Source organism: Lissotriton helveticus, chromosome 3_2 (assembly GCF_964261635.1).
Source record: "Lissotriton helveticus chromosome 3_2, aLisHel1.1, whole genome shotgun sequence".
Classification (NCBI taxonomy): domain Eukaryota; kingdom Metazoa; phylum Chordata; class Amphibia; order Caudata; family Salamandridae; genus Lissotriton; species Lissotriton helveticus.
The window spans coordinates 16,010,712-16,027,690 of NC_136062.1; the positions used below are offsets into that span (position 1 = coordinate 16,010,712).

Consider the following 16,979-nt stretch of genomic DNA (forward strand, 5'->3'; position numbering starts at 1 on the left):
TTATTTATGTCCTAGTTTTTTTTTTTTTACTAGAGCGTTTTTAAATCTTTCAATACACACTTTCATACCGATTAGCAGGATAGCGAGACCAGTTCTATAATGGTGTGCTGCACAAGGATGGCGCCTACCATCTTCACTCTTTTGTGACACTGCTCTGTAAGGGGGAAGAATGCTGAGCTGTACCAGTGGAGACAGATGTAACGCCTTGTGGAAGGCGTGGCGGTTTCTTTCTGGTCGCGGGGATCCTCATGGCCAGTGTTTTGATTGAAAGCTTGGCTTTACAGGGAATGCTGGACAACAATTATGGACAGCTTTCGTTGATTGAACGCTTTTGCCAACGGCCCGTTGCAAAAATGGCACAACAGGGTGTAGTGTCTAAGGGGGCCACAGACCAAGCAGACACGGTATCAGGTTAGGAGCTCTTTATTTTCTCACTGACTCCTATTCTGCCCACGTTCATTTTGCCCTCTTCCTGCCCCGGCTCCTCCTCCTCCTCTTCCCCATCGATCCCACAGGCTAGCTGTGGACGGACAGGTCCTAGTGTACACATCTCTCACTACATTACACCTTCCCCTTTCTGGACAAATGAATAATCATAGCTTCTTCAATCAGACGAAGCGGCCTGCGAATGGTTCGTCGTGGTCGAGGATGCGTATCAGGGATGCCAGGTTCTTCTCGATCAGCACGTGAGGACGTTATCTGATCACTGACAAGGATCCCGTCAGTTGTTGTTTCCTCACGAGTAGGACTGATCAGCATCTCTTTGACTTTGGGGCTACACTTCTGAAAGTGTGACACGTTCCTAGTAATTCGTTTGTTGTCAGACTCAGCCGTAATCATAGTTCCCTTTTGTCTGGTGACCATCAAAGGAGTCTCATGATAGCGACAATCTGTCTTCTGTTGTTCTTGCCGAACTAACACCCAGTCTCTTTCCTGAATCGATGAGGGTGCAGCTCTCCTGCGGTCATCAGCATAGGACTTTGTTGTATGACTTCATCTTTTCTTTCTTTAGTTTGTCGATAGCGGCAACTTCTTCATGCTCGGACTCTTGAGAGGCCACTCCTTCAGTCCATTCAACCATGGGTATTCTAGTGCGCACTGACCGACCCAGCATCAGGGTGGCCGGACACTTGCCAGTGGTGGAATGAGGCGTGTTTCTATAGGCTCTCAATACTTCATTCAAGGCTACTTGGGTATCTTTCCGAGATTACTGAGTTTGTTGAATGGTTTTCTTGAGTGTGGACATAAACCTCTCCACCATCCCTTGCGATAGGAAAACGCGAATATTCATCCATGATGACTAGAATGTATTGGCTGGATTTAAATGGCCCAAAGAAGTCCACTGCAACATGCTGCCATACCCCTTCCGGCAGTGGAAACATTTGCAGGGGTGCAGGAGAGTCAGGCCGGCTTACCAGTTGACACTGGGGGCAGTCCTTTAATGTGAGCTCAACCATTAGATCTAGCAGCGGGAACCAGACACGTTCCCTCAAGGCTCTCTTGGTGGCCACAATGCCTCTATGACCTTCATGCGCCAAGTTGATGACTCCCTGACGAAGTTGTTTCGGGATGACGATCAGATTGTCTCGTAGAATTAGGCCATTAGCAGAGATTGATAGCTCCTCTTTCACATGTTTGAAAGAAGCTAGTTCTTGTATGTCGATTCTTTCATCCTGCTCATGATCCTCCAGATGTATTGTTCTGTATGCGATGTGCGACTTCCTGCAGCGTCGCGTCAGTAAGCGTGGCATCGCAAATGGCCTCCAGGGGTACAGAGGGAGGTCTAGAGTGAGCCACAACAAAGTGGACATATTTCTCGGCTATTGACGGTCTGGACTTGGTTGTTTCCTTGGGGTGTCTTGACATATAATCAGCAGGATTTTCGGCTTTTCCCGGCTTGTACACAATAGCGTATGTGTACTCTTGGAGACGAAGACCCCATCGATCTATTCTCGGTGGCATTTTGGCCCGTGGATTACTCTAAAGCACTTTACAAGAACTCAAACCAAGCCCAAAACTTCAGACCTGTCAAGTTTCACAGACAGGCGCAGGCGTTGCTTGGCAACCCTTAGAGCAGCCCATCTAGGGAAAGTGGTGGATTGGGTTAACCAGCTCAGTGTCAACATTTGATATATCGCATAATCCAGTTGATTTCAAAAGTCCACAAAATAAAGCAATACGGCTTGATTCAAATGCCATCACCCCATTTAATAGGCAGGCCAGCTAATACCTTCACTGCTTGTTGATAGTAAATATATCCAGCAGGAAAATCATTCCTCAAATTCTTGTGTATTAATGCTCTGTGATGCAGGTAATGATGCTTGCTGAAACCCAACTCTCTGCTCTTGAGTTCAGATCCAGTGGCTAATCACTTCAGATCACAAATATCCGGTATGCCACTGACCACGTCTTTTATTGACCCGGCTAAAACCAGTTCCTGCAGAGATAAGGGCTCCAAACAGCCGGAGCTGTAGGTACTATGGTTAGAGATGGGCAAGCAAACATCCTGCACAAAGCTCTGAAAGTGTATGCAATGTAGATCATGTAACTCACATCCAGTAAAATATAATAGGGTTTATAAAATATTCAAAGAGTATATTTCTTCAAGATGTTGAAACTTTGATATTAATACGGCACACTATGGCCCAGCACTGAGAGGTACTTGTTCTAAGTACTAGTTTTAAAATGTTAAAGAAAAAAGTGTGAGTAGCCCTTGCACTTGGAGGTTCAGAACAGCAGGTGAGAATGTGATGTTAGGCCAGAGCAGCTGACTATGGAGCAGGGAAACCTGGTTTGAGTCTCTGGGTGGGCACAACATCCTGTTATCTTTGACAAATCACTTAATCTCCCTGTTGGTACAAAAACAAACATATCCTTGTGTAAAGTAACTGGTGCTCATGTAAAGCTCTCTAATAATACATTTGGGTGGTGTTAGCGCTATATAAAACTGCATTTAAAAAAAAAACAGGAGACGGAGGGAGTGATAAGGTTTGTAAAATACTCGAACAGTTTATTTCTTTAACATGTCGAAACTTATATATTAATACAGCACATTATGGCAAGGCACTGACAGGTACTTGTTCAAAGTGATAGTTTTTAAATGTTTTTTTTTAAAAAAGTGCAAAGAACCCTAGCAGGCGGAGGATGAGCAGAGGACATGGCGATACAGCCAGAGCTGCAGTCTATAGTGCTGGGAAACCGGGTTTGAATTTTGGCATCAACACTACATTCTGTCATCCTGGGTGTAGAAAAGTGCCTCTTTTGGGCATGGTTAGTACCCACTTTATGCCTGGAAAATGATGTAATTTTGACTGGAAGTGCACAGGGTCTCTGCCAAGCATGTCCCCTGTTGCAGAAGCCCTTTCCCTAACCTGTACTTTTTGTTTCCCATTTGGCACAACTTCATTACCCCTTGGAAGCCACTAGTAAATGGTAGGGCATTGGCACTAAAGAGGGACCCCAAGGGTAGAAGCACACATTGTGCCACCTTAGGGTCCCCTCACTAAGGCCCTTCACCCTGCTATTGTAGACTGCGTGCCTTGGTGCCGACAAAACCGAAGAATCGACATGGCACACATCCCTATTGGCCATGCCCACAGACACAGCATGAGATATCTGTAAGACATCCCTATAGAAGGCCTTTTAGTCCTAAGGCAGGGTGCACTATATCTCCTGTGAGGAAATATCTGCTTGAGCAGATATGCCCCAGCAATATCTATGTTGATTCTTGGATATTTTAAGTGAACAGGGAAGCCGTAAGGAGTACATGGCTGGAACCTCGTTATTACGAGTTCCCCAGCTCCATCATGGCTTCACTGTCTTAAGGAATGTTTGGTACCAAACATCTCGTCTTAATAAACCTGCACTGTTTCCAGTGTCAGATTTATTAGTAATTGCACACAGAGGACCCCTTAGAGGGTGACGCTTTCCCCATCATATTATCCATAATCATACATCTGTGGTATTGTACAATATAACTTTGACCAGACTAGCATTAGGCCAATACTAATTGGACAGCTTTCAATTTTAACCCCAATTTTGTTCCCATGACGTATGACATGCAATAGTAGCAAATGAAATCATAACATTAGGGTCAGTTGACAAAGTCTGACGTTAGAGATATACTCTGTTTGGGTTATTAGGCAAACGAGTGGCTAAATGTATGAAAATCTGGTTGCTCAGTACTGGTTGCAAATAGTATTTTTGCTACCATTAAAGATTTTTAAGAATTGATCTTTGTATTAACAGGTCAGTTCTGAAAATCTGAATCGTAGTGGGTCAGAATCCAAACTACCTCATAAATATGAATGATACAAGTCACAAAGTGAGACTCATTTCGATTGGATGCCAGTACAGGGATGATAGCCTGCTAGGGTCAGTAGACCACCAATTCTGTGATTGCCTTTCAATAAAGTAAACTTTTACTTAAAGGAAACCGGGCTACATTTAAAAAGAAAAGTTAACTTTTTTTTTATCTTGAAAGTCTGCACTGGTCTCTGTTGTATTGTGTTCTTGAGTGCACACCGTACAGTAGAACACTACTAGGTTCTTAGAATGTAGATCATACTGGATGCAGCAGTTACTGAACAGAAACAGACTGGGAATGTAGCATTGCTTGAATCTGGAACTGCAATAAATATACATTGAAACTTACTATATGTGTGAAAAAATGTTATCTTAACAAATTTGGCAATGAGCTGTACTCGGCAGCTCTGAATGTTTTGTATATGAACCCATTATTGGATTTATCAAGTGGACGCACTGAAGAACATTGTGTTGATGGTGGATATTCTTTTTCCATTCCTGGGCTATATTAAAAGTAGCATCTCGAGGATCGAGGTAATAGGGAAAAGGGAACAAGAAAGGAAACCAATTTTACCACAACCATTGCCTTTAAAGAAGAATCTTTTGAACTTCTCGAAATCCCAAGTGTGAACATAAATTCTCCACAAGTGCATTCTCATCCAGGCGGTGATGAGCTTAACTGCAGGTCATTGATGACTGCACACAAGCAGACATTTGTTGCATTGAGTTATCACAAGGGTTACATTTCATAATGTAGTACTGCAGCATGTACTTGCATCAGAGCTGTATAGATTTTAGACATATGTACTCTGCTGAGGTAAGCCACATTTAAGTAATCAGGCAGAAGGCAATTAATGTGTACGTTAGACTCACTTTGTTCTTTCAAGTGTGAAGACTTTCAGGGGATCCGAAATTAATATTTTACACATTTTTAACTTCACGTCATATGGGCCTTGACTTTGTTAAACCTTTCATGCCTTCATGTCAGCAGAGATTTGATTTGATTTACAGACTTATAGAGCGCACGTCTGCCCAAGGGCGTCTTGGCGCTATGAATGACAGGTATGCTGAATTTTGCAGATTAGCTATACTTCTGACCTTTCAGTTCGTAAATAAAGTTTTCAGCAGTCTTCTAAATGACATTAGCGACTTGCTGTTTTTTAGCCACATAGGTAAGGAATTCCAGGTCTTCGCTGTACCTAACAGGAAACTCCTGTCCCGCCAGCGAGCCTGGGGATTGACAGTAGTTGTGCCTGAGCTGACCTTAAATTTCTGACTGGCATGTATTTCCTTAGATGTGTTCTCAGGTACAGTAGCCCTTTTCCCTGTAATGCCTTATATGCTAGGCATTGCAACTTAAATATAATTCACTTTCCCACCTCAGTCGGTAGAAGACTGATTCGTATTTGGGAATATCCAGAATCAGTCTTGCGCTGCATTCTGCATTCGTTGAAGTCTGAGTAGGAGCTGTGACTGAAGTCCCACATATAATGCATTGCCATAGTGCAGTCGTGATAGGGCCAGGGCTGTGACCACTGTTTTTAGGGCGTCCAAGGGAATGAAAAGACGGATCTTCCTAATCATTTTTAAAATGCCCCAACAAGTGGAGGCAAGTTTATTAATTTGACATTCAAATGTCAGTCTGTCATCAAATATTACCCCTAGGTTCTGTAGTAGGGGATCTCTGTGTATAGTCATAAATAATCTAGTGAATAGTCCTGTCCATGTGCGTGGACCCTGGAGCAATCAAAAATAATCTCTTAAGCTGTCTTCATTGCAGTCCTGCATAGACACTTAAGAGAGAATTAAGACAAATAATGCAGCCTAACATATACAAGGCTACAAAGGCCACCACTTAATCTAAACAGGGAAAAGGATAGTCAACCATGTCCGGTTTAACACTTTTTTACCAAGTTTTCCTCACAGGGAAAACTCCCCTTCACCAAAATCCTTGAAATGATAGAGAGGGAGGGTTGGACAGACAAGCCCTCATAGGCTGCCATTATGTGTCTTGAAAAGGGATACCGTTCCTTTAAGGAACTCTCCAGAGACCCTCGGTATCCCAGGATGCACAGCCAAAGTCCTTTTACTTTCAGTTATTTTTTCCGGCTCCTGCTAGCAGGACCCTGGAGCATTGAGCTCTCCCTTTTTGGGTGTTTTTTTCAATTTTTTGGCACTTTTCAAGTGTTTTGAGTGTTTCACTCGACGTTGGACGGCATCTTCTTCCTTTTGCTCGGGTTTTTGGCCAGTTTTGGCCACTCTCCTGTCGAATATGCCAGCTTTGTTCGACAAGTGCCTTGAGTGTTCCAGGAAGAAGGCTAAATCAGACGCTCACAGAGTGTGTATCCTCTGTCTACCATCCTCTCATGTCCCTGAAGACTGTGAGATTTGCAGATCCTTCTCCAAGAGGACCCTGAGGGACAGGGAGAAAATTTGTCTCCAAGGCCTGGAGGTAAGGAGACATCAGGACCATGGTGGGTCTGGGCATGGAGGGACTTCGTCCTCTGACCGTGCTTCGGCCTCTGGGGGGCTCCCCAGTCAAGATAAGGCCAGGAAAAGGCACAGATCTCCGTTGACGTCGATAGCGTCGGCGTCGAGAGGGATGACCACCATCTGCTCCCCGTCGTCCCAGGGCTCTGGGGCGAAGCGACGTCGCCGCTTGACGTCGAGGGGACTAACGTCGAGACCTCGGACGAGGTCGACGTCAAGGACTTCATCGTCGTCGAGACACCGTCGACGTTGAGATGGGTCCAAGAGGTGACTTCGCCGTCGAGAAGAGAGTCGACGTCGAGAAGACGAGAGTTGACGTCGAGAAGACGAGAGTCGACGTCGAGGAGACGAGAGTCGACGTTCGGCGTCGAAGAAGAGGTCGTCGTCAAGGAGGGAAAGATCAACGTCTAGGGGCGGTCAAGGGCCAGGACTGCGTCCTCTGCCTCAGTGCTCAGCCTGTCCTCTGCATCCAAGAGCCCACGGTCCCAGCGGCACCGGCGCTCTCCTGCAAAGAGGTCGGCCTCGAGGACTTCATCGTCAAGGCCTGCGCAGAAGAAAAAGAGGAGAGTGGTTAGGTCTTCGGACTCTGAATATTCGCAGACGTACTCGCCTTCTAGGCCCAGGACGCCTACGCCTCCTCCATGGCCTAAGGAAACTCCTCCTCGTCCTCCTCCTCCTCCTCCTCCAATTCCCCCTCATCAACCTCCTCCTCCTCCACCGCAGCCTACTCCGCGGTCTCTATCTGTGCCGCGCCTCCCGTCACCACCCACGAGGCCTCCACAACCAATGGTTCTGTTTCTGCCTCCACAGCTTCCACCTCCTGTACGGCCAGTGGATTGCCCGAGGCCCAGGAGATCGAGGTCACGGTCCAGATGGAGACACCGATCAAGGAGTGACCGTCGGTCTTCGACACGGTCCCGGCACCGTCACCGGAAGGACAGGTCAATGTCCTGTGTGTACGGATTCTTCCAGTGCCGGGGAGTACTCGCCCACCTTATCGGATTCCCCCCTGTATGAGGGTGTCACCGGTCGATGACATCGTGTCGTTTCAAGAGGTGTTATTGAGATGGGCAGCGAAGCTGGGGATTACGGTAACGGTTCCCACACCTTCTACATCGGTAATTTTCGAGACCCGACACAAGCGGCAGTTGTCTCGACCCTTGTTGCCCTTGGTGCCAGGGCTGGAGGAACTGGTAATGGTGCTCTTCTTGACTCCGGCGTCAACGAAATCCGCTCCTTTCCCGGCTGCAGAAAAAGTACAGGGCCCCAGACTCCGATCCGGCGTTCCTTCGATCAGACCCAGTGCCGGATTCGGTGATCGTCACTGCGGCCAGGAAGCAGCACACTACTGACCCGTCTTCTACGGTGCCTCCGGATAAGGAGAGCCGTCAGATGGACTCAGTGGGACGAAAAGTCTGCGGTACGGCTGCTACGTCCATGAAAGCCGCTAGTGCCATGGCTCTCTTGGGTCGGTATGACCGGTCTTTGTGGGAGTCCCTGCAGCAGTTTCTGGAGCACCTTCCGAGGGACAAGAGGGAAGACTTCCAGGAAATCTTCAATGAGGGCATGATGGTATCCAATCAGGTTATCAGCTCGGCTGCAGATTCCTCTCTCTTGGCGGCTCATGGATACTGCCATGGGATTAATCTGAGACGCCATGCCTGGTTGCGTCTGACATCGCTGAAACCAGAGGCGCAGCAGTGAGTCGCCAACTTGCCGTTCTCTGGGTCGACGCTCTTTGGTAAACATGTGGATGATGAGATGGCCCGCATGAAGGCGGACGCAGAAACCCTGACGGCTGTCGGGTTAGAGAAGCCAAAAGAGCAGAAGGAAACCTTCCGTCCCTTCCAGAGACGTTTCGGTGCCCATGGAAGAGGGCAAGGTCGTCAAGCTGGCCAGCAGCACCAACAGCAGTAGAAGTACCAGCGGCGGCCATTCCAGAAGCGCCAGAGGGGCAGAGGCGGCCAGCAGTCCTCCTTGATGCCCAAAGGCCCGGCCGGGTCTAGGCCCTGAGGGGTTACTTCCTCCTCGTCCGTTACCCGCTTCGTTGGGGGGGAGCATACAACATTACTTGGCAGTGTGGAGAAAAATTACTCAGGACAAGTGGGAGCTGAATATTGTTTGCAATGGATACAGTCTTCGTTTCGTCAGCCCGCCTCCAGCGATTCCACCGGTTTGCTCGCAGTTCCAACTGCGCGAGCTTCAGGTGGAGGCGGATACCCTGTTAAGAAAAAGGGCGATAGAAGACGTCCCTTTGTCTCAAAGGGGAAAGGGTCTTTACTCTCGGTTCTTCCTCGTGCGCAAGAAGGACAAGAACGAGTTCAGGCCCATTCTGGATTTGCGACAAGCAAACCAATGGATTCGCAGGGAAAAATTTCGCTTGCTGTCTTTGCACCAGATTTATCCTCCGCTGCAAAGAGGAGGATGGCTTTGCGCAATAGATCTGCAAGATGCGTACTTCCATGTGCCTATTGCACGGAAACACCGGCAGTTCCTGCGATTTCTAGTCGGCACCAATCACTATCAGTACACCGTACTACCGTTTGGACTGAAGTCTGCACCCAGGACGTTTTCAAAATGCATGGCAGTGGTGGCAGCGCACCTTAGAAAGAACAAGGTGTTTGGTTACCCGTACCTGGACGACTGGTTGATTAAAGCCTCCACCTTGCAGGAAGCGCAACTGCACTTCAACAGGACGGCCGTTCTGTTGAACCAGCTGGGGTTGCACATAAACATGTCCAAGTCTGTTCCGACGCCTGTACAGTGCCTACAGTACTTGGGAGCCTCCATCGATACTCTGTCAGCAAGCGTGTCTCCTTTGGAGGAGAGGTGCTTATCGATCCTTCGGCAGGCTCAGGCTCTCATAGCTGTTCCATCTACAACAGTGAGGACGGTGTCTTCTCTACTGGGGTCGATGGCCTCTTGCATCTTCCTCACGCCACACGCACGCCTGCACATGAGGCCATTGCAGGAATGTCTGGAGGATCAGTAGGACCAGAAGCGGGGGGGCTGGGACGACAGGATCAACCTGTTCCTCCACGCTCAACAGTCCCTGAGGTGGTGGTGCTCCGCAGAGAAACTCCTCAAGGGGGTTCCATTCCACAAGGACATTCCCATTCAGACTGTCATCACGGATGCTTCTCTCCACGGCTGGGAAGCGCATTCAGACCATCTACAGATCCAGGGAACGTGGTCCCCGGCGGAATCCACGTATCACATCAATTTCCTGGAACTCAGAGCTGTGCACTTGGCACTGAAGGCCTTTCATCCGTCCTTCCAGACCAGCTCCTTGCTTGTGCAGATGGACAATACGACCACAATGTATTACCTCAACAAGCAGGGGGGCTCGAGATCGCGCACACTGTCGCAGGAAGCTCAGGCGATCTGGCACTGGCTACTAGCCAGAGGACTGACGATAACGGCTACCCATCTGCCAGGTGTGCAGAATGCTCAGGCGGATGCACTCAGCAGGCTGGTGCAAGAAAACCACGAGTGGGTTTTAAATGACGAAGTGCTAGGAGACATCTTCGACAGGTGGGGCACTCCGGACGTAGATCTGTTCGCCACCGCCGAAAACAGAAAATGCAGAGACTTTGCCTCCAGGTATTACCAACCGGGGACACTGGGGAACGTGCTATGGATCAGCTGGTCGAACAGCTTTCTGTACGCTTTTCCACCCATTCCCCTGATTCCGGCTGTGCTCATCAAGCTGTCTCAATCAAGAGCACGGATGATCCTCATTGCTCCGGAGTGGCCCGACAGTGGTGGTTCACGGACCTGCTTCATCGGTCTCTCCTACCCCACATGCGGCTGCCGTGTCGGCCAGACCTTCTCACGAAGTTCGGGGGGCAGATGGTGCACCCAACCTCTCATCGTTGAGTTTAGCGGCATGGCTCCTGAGATAGTGCAATATGGACACTTAAATCTCCCTGAAGATTGCATGACTATACTTAAGGAAGCTCAGAGACCCTCCACTAGGACGTCCTATGCCTACAAGTGGAAGAGGTTCTGCATCTGATGCACTTCCAAGCATTATGATCCGACAACCTGCAAGGAATATGTCATCCATACCTTTGCATTTGGCTCAGTCTGGCCTTAATTTTCATTCTATTAAGGTTCACCTCGCAGCTTTGACTGCATATAGGAAATTCCCTTCACAGGCATCCTTCTTCCAGATCCCTGTGATTAAAGATTTTTGGGAAGGATTGAAGAAAGTGTTTCCTCCTGTTCGGCGTCCTTCGCCATCATGGGAGATGAATGTGGTGCTGTGCAGGTTGATGAAGGAGCCTTTTGAACCCATCCATAAGGCTTCTCTGCAGCACTTGTCATGGAAGGCGGCCTTCCTTGTGGCCATTACATCGGCCCGCACGGTGAGTGAAATTCAGGCGTTGTGTTGCCAAGAACCTTATACTGTATTTCATGCTGCTAAGGTTGTGATGTGTACTCACCCTAAGTTCCTTCCTAAGGTGATTTCTGATTTCCATGTCAATCAGACCATAACTTTACCTAAGTTTTTCCAGAATCCTTTCACTCCAGGGGAAAGGTCTCTCCATTCCCTGGATGTCAGAAGGGTGTTGAAATTCTACTTGGATAAGACCAAGGACATTCGTAGGTCAGACAAATTGTTTGTCAATTATGGGTCGGTCAGGACTGGTCTTGCCACCTCAAAACAGTCCATCTCTAGGTGGATTGTGTCCTGTATTCAGTTATGTTACCAGAAGGCTAACAAGACCTTAGGGCAGAGGTCTTCAATCTGTGGGGCGCGACCCCCAGGGGGGTCGTGGAGTCCTGGGAAGGGGGTCGCAGATTCTGTTGGAGCGTGCAGCAGTTCCTGGCGTCAGGCTGATTGAGGCCGGGTGATCACGGCGGAGGCCTAATTCACGCCTCATTAACAAGTAAAGGTCTTCTGAAGACCTGTGAAGTACTCGGGTGTGCCTTTCTGTGTGTCCCGAAGCTGTTTCAGCCGGGCTCACTTACACGTGCTGGGGAGTGGGGGGGGGGGTGTCTGGGGGAGGAGGCTGTAGCCCTTTGAGTTCAATCAATGGACATAGCTGTGGGGTTTATTTTTAACGTTTTATATAGCGCTAGCTTAACCCGTAGGTATCAGAGCGCTTTACAAACACACATAGTAAACAGCAGAAGGACATTACAGTCATTGGTTCAAGTCCCACGAGCCCTCATACCTGGCGCCTGTGCAGGAGAAATGTGCCTGACACTGTTCTTCACGGTGAGGTGTTTATACAGCCTGTCTGCTCCCCCCTACCCCCCCCCCCCCAAGCAGGGAAGCACAGAGATGCCCTCCCATGAGAGAGGAAGAAGAAGGAAGAAGACGCAGGGAGATACTGACCCCACCCCCATGAGAGAGGCACAGAAAAGGTGGGTGGATGAAGGATGAATGTATGTGTGGATGGAAGGATGAAGGGTGGGTGGATAGATGGAAGGAAGGATGAAGGATGGATGGGTGGATGTAAGGATGAATAGATGGATGTGTGAAAAGGTGGGTGGATGAATGATGAGTGGATGGATGTAAAGATGAAAGGGTAGATGGATGGATGAAGGATGGATGGATGGATGTGTGAAAAGGTGGGTGGATGAATGATGAGTGGATGGATGTAAAGAGGAAAGGGTGGATGGATGGATGAAGGATGGATGGATGTGTGAAAAGGTGGGTGGATGGATGGATGAAACGGTGGATGGATGAAGGATGTATGTATGGATGGATGGACAAAAGGGTAGATGGATGAAGGATGGATGTATGGATGGATACAAGGTTGCATGGATGAATGATGGATGGATGAAAGGGTGGGTGGATGGATGAAAAATGGATGGATGAAAGGGTGGATGGATGAAGGATGTATGTATGGATGGAAGGACAAAAAGGTAGATGGATGAAGGATGGATGTATGGATGGATAACAAGTTTGCATGGATGAATGATGGATGTGTGAAAAGGTGGGTGGATGAATGATGGGTGAATGGATGGATGAAAGGGTGGCTGGATGAAGGATGGATGTATAGATGGATGTGTGAAAAAGTGGGGGATGAATGATGGGTGGATGGATGGATGGATGGATGAAAGGGTAGGTGGATGGGTGAAGGATGGATGGATGAAAGGGTGGATGGATGGATGAAGGATGTATGTATGGATGGAAGGACAAAAAGGTAGATGGATGAAGGATGGATGTATGGGTGGATAAAAGGTTGCATGGATGAATGATGGATGCATGGATGGATGTGTGAAAAGGTGGGGGGATGAATGATGGGTGGATGGATGGATGAAAGGGTGGGTGGATGAAGGATGGATGTATGGATGAAAGGGTGGATGGATGTATGGATGGAATAATGAAAGGGTGGATGGATGAAGGATGGATAGGTGAAATGGTGGATGGATGTATGGATGGAAGGATGAAAGGGTGGATGGATGAAGGATGGATGTATGGAGGGATGGGTAAAAGGTTGCATGGATGAATGATGGATGGATGTGTGAAAAGGTGGGTGGATGAATAGATGGGTGGATAGGTAAAGGATGGACGTATGGATGAAAGGGTGGATGGATGGATGAAGGATGGATGGATGAAAGGGTGGATGGATGAAGGATGTATGTATGGATGGAAGGACAAAAAGGTAGATGGATGAAGGATGGATGTATGGATGTATAAAAAGGTTGCATGGATGAATGATGGATGTGTGAAAGGGTGGGTGGATGAATGATGGGTGAATGGATGGATGAAAGGGTGGCTGGATGAAGGATGGATGGATGTGTGAAAAGGTGGGGGATGAATGATGGATGGATGGATGGATGGATGGATGAAAGGGTAGGTGGATGGATGAAGGATGGATGGATGAAAGGGTGGATGGATGGATGAAGGATGTATGTATGGATGGAAGGACAAAAAGGTAGATGGATGAAGGATGGATGTATGGGTGGATAAAAGGTTGCATGGATGAATGATGGATGCATGGATGGATGTGTGAAACGGTGGGGGGATGAATGATGGGTGAATGGATGGATGAAAGGGTGGGTGGATGAAGGATGGATGTATGGATGAAAGGGTGGATGGATGGATGGAATAATGAAAGGGTGGATGGATGAAGGATGGATAGGTGAAATGGTGGATGGATGTATGGATGGAAGGATGAAAGGGTGGATGGATGAAGGATGGATGTATGGAGGGATGGGTAAAAGGTTGCATGGATGAATGATGGATGGATGTGTGAAAAGGTGGGTGGATGAATAGATGGGTGGATAGGTAAAGGATGGACGTATGGATGAAAGGGTGGATGGATGAAGGATGGATGGATGGATGTGTGAAAGTGTGGGTGGATGAATGATGGATGGATGGATGTGATGAGGTCTAACAGGCGCATTTATGGTTGTCGATAGTTGTTGATGATGAGGAGTACCAGTTTCTAGAATCTTTTGTCGTAAGGGGGTCCCTACGCCTAAAAAGGTTTTACAAGGGGGTCTCGGCATCAAAAAGTTTGAAGACCTCTGCCTTAGGGGGTAAGCTTAAGGCTCATTCTATCAGAGGCAAAGCAGCTACAACAGCTTTGCTTCGTAATGTTCCCATTGCAGAGATCTGCAGGGTTGCCACTTGGAGGTCGGTCCATCCCTTTACTAAGCATTACTGGACTCTGATGCCAGATCGGATGCTCAGGTTGGGCAGGCTTCATTGAGAAATCTGTTTGCACAGTAGTGGTGTTGTCTTTTTCCTCCACCGCCAGATTGGTTGTTGGGATGGGCTTGCCATTCTATTCACTAGATTATGACTATACACCGAGATCCCCTACTACAGAAGCAGTAGTTTCTTACCTGTAACTCTAGTTCTGTAGTAGGGGTATCTCTGTTATAGTCATAGGCGCCCACCCTCCTCCCCGGTGGAGAAAATGGTACTGTAATGTATGCTACAGGCCTTGCTTTATACACCTTCAAAAAGAACTGAAGGTAAAAGGACTTTGGCTGTGCATCCTGGGATACCGAGGGTCTCTGGAGAGTTCCTTAAAGGCACGGTATCCCTTTTCAAGACACATAATGGCAGCCTATGGGGGCTTGTCTGTCCAACCCTTCCTCTCTATCATTTCAAGGATTTTGGTGAAGGGGAGTTTTCCCTGTGAGGAAAACTTGGTAAAGTGTTAAACCGGACATGGTGGGCTATCCTTTTCACTGTTTAGATGAAGTGGTGGCCTTTGTAGCCTTGTATATGTTAGGCTGCATTATTTGTCTTAATTCTCTCTTCAGTGTCTATACAGGACTGCAATGAAGACCGCTTAAGAGATTATTTTTGATTGCTCCGGGGTCCACGCACATGGGCGGGACTATTCACTAGATTATGACTGTTGGACCCGGCCTCGTGGCGTGGTTCATCTCTGTCCCTCCACTCCCTGTGAGGGTAGGCCTGTACCCCGAGTCCCCTGCGCAGCCACCCCGTTAGTGTAGCCTGCAAACCGAGCCTGGTCGTCCTACCCAGTGACGCCTAGATCCCCCGAGAACCCTGACCAGGCCTGCCCTTCCCGCTCCTCGCCCGGCTCCGAGCGCCTAACCATGCCTGCCCCACAAGGCCCGGACGCCATCTTCCCTTCCCGACATCCCTGTCTCCCTGGGCCTAGCGTGACCCCGGCCCCAGCGAAACCCAGACTCCAAAGGCGCGCCAGTCCCGGCTGGGGGGTAAAGGGCTCCCGAATGAGATAAGCCAGGGAGTTTCGATGGCACCTCCGGCCTCCCCTGAGGGGCTGGTTTCTGTCACACCTTGGGCCCTCCCCTGTGGGCCAGGTTCAATCACCCCTCTGGCCTCCCCGAGGGCTGGCTCCAGACCCGCTGGGCGTCTGGGAATTCCCGGACCCATTTTTCAAAGGGATCAAAGAGCCAACCGCCGGACCTCGCCAACGACCAGCCCCCCCCGGGCAGGAGACCTCTGCCTGCGAGGGTCTGGAGATCAAAGAGAAAAAGGACTATAACTGGGCCCGCCCGACAACTAGGGGGCAGTTGTATCTTGGACCTGAAGCCTGCTGATCTGATCGCGGCTGACCCTGAGAAGACTCATCTGGAACCTCTGAGCCCTGCTGACGCTGTCGCGGCTCCTTCTTCGCCTTAAGGAACTGAACCGTCGGAGCCCTGCTGACGCTGTCGTGGCTCGATCTCTAAGACCACCGGAGCCCTGCTGACACTGTCGCGGCTCGATCTCTAAGACCACCGGAGCCCTGCTGACGCTGTCGCGGCTCGACCTCTAAGACCATCGGAGCCCTGCTGACGCTGTCGCGGCTCGAGCTGAACTCTAAGACCATCCGAGCCCTGCTGACGCTGTCGCGGCTCTCACGAACCTCTCCCGATCGAGCCCTGCTGACCTCGTCGCGGCTCGAGGAGTACTCTGGTCCGGCCGGACCATCGAGACCACCATCACGACCGAGCCGACTCGACGAAGGTGAGGCAGCCAGTACGACCACCATCCCGTACCCCCCGGCTCGAGGATTGAGAGCTGTGCGTGGGGTACGCCTCGTACTGACCCAGAGACTAAAAGACTGTCCCGCTTCCCCCTTCCCGAATCCTCAGAGACTTTGTGGTCCTTCCTGTGGCCACTGTGTATATAAGAGTGCTTCCTTCATTATTTGCTTATATAAAGAACTTGTTCCTAAAATCCAACGGTGTAGTGTCTGTTCGTAGTGTGGTGTGAGTTCAGTGTGTACGATCCCAGACCCAAAGTCCTCCCCGGTGAGGACCTCACAATCAAAACTCGGCAAGTTCTGTGGGAGAGGTGGATCTTGGGGTGTCTGGGTGAGCACAGCCTGGCCCTCGGAGATTGCCCCTTCTAACATTGGTGGCAGTGTCGCGATAAGAACCTACGTCTAGGGATCGTACAGTACTGACACACTACCCGAACAAAGAGCAGCCATGAGCGTCACGACCGACAAGACCACCTTCCAGATGGAGCTTCTGGGAGACTATTCACACCGTGAGCTCAAGCAATTCTGCAAAGATCTCCATATCCCGTCAACGGGATTAAACACCAAAGAGGACTTCCAACAAGCTCTAACAGCCTGGGTGGAGATCGGAGCCCAACCTCCAGCACCGACGGAAGCCGATGGAGGGGGAGCACCCCTGATCGAAACCCGCGCCCCAGAACAAGAACGAGCAGAGTCCCCGACGCGGACTTACAGCCCCGAGAGAGGTCTGTCTCGAGAAGAGATGAC

The 16,979-nt window shown here is 49.2% G+C and overlaps 1 protein-coding gene and 1 long non-coding RNA gene across 2 annotated transcripts in view; one reads left to right on the forward strand and one right to left on the reverse strand.

Moving 5' to 3' along the window:
- PDE8A (phosphodiesterase 8A) overlaps positions 1-16,979 on the reverse strand; it is a 2,294,608-nt gene that overhangs the window by 1,849,464 nt on the left and 428,165 nt on the right. The window lies entirely within an intron of this gene.
- Positions 1-16,979, forward strand: part of LOC144826425 (uncharacterized) — a 122,024-nt gene that overhangs the window by 525 nt on the left and 104,520 nt on the right. The gene's annotated exons all lie outside the window — the stretch shown is intronic.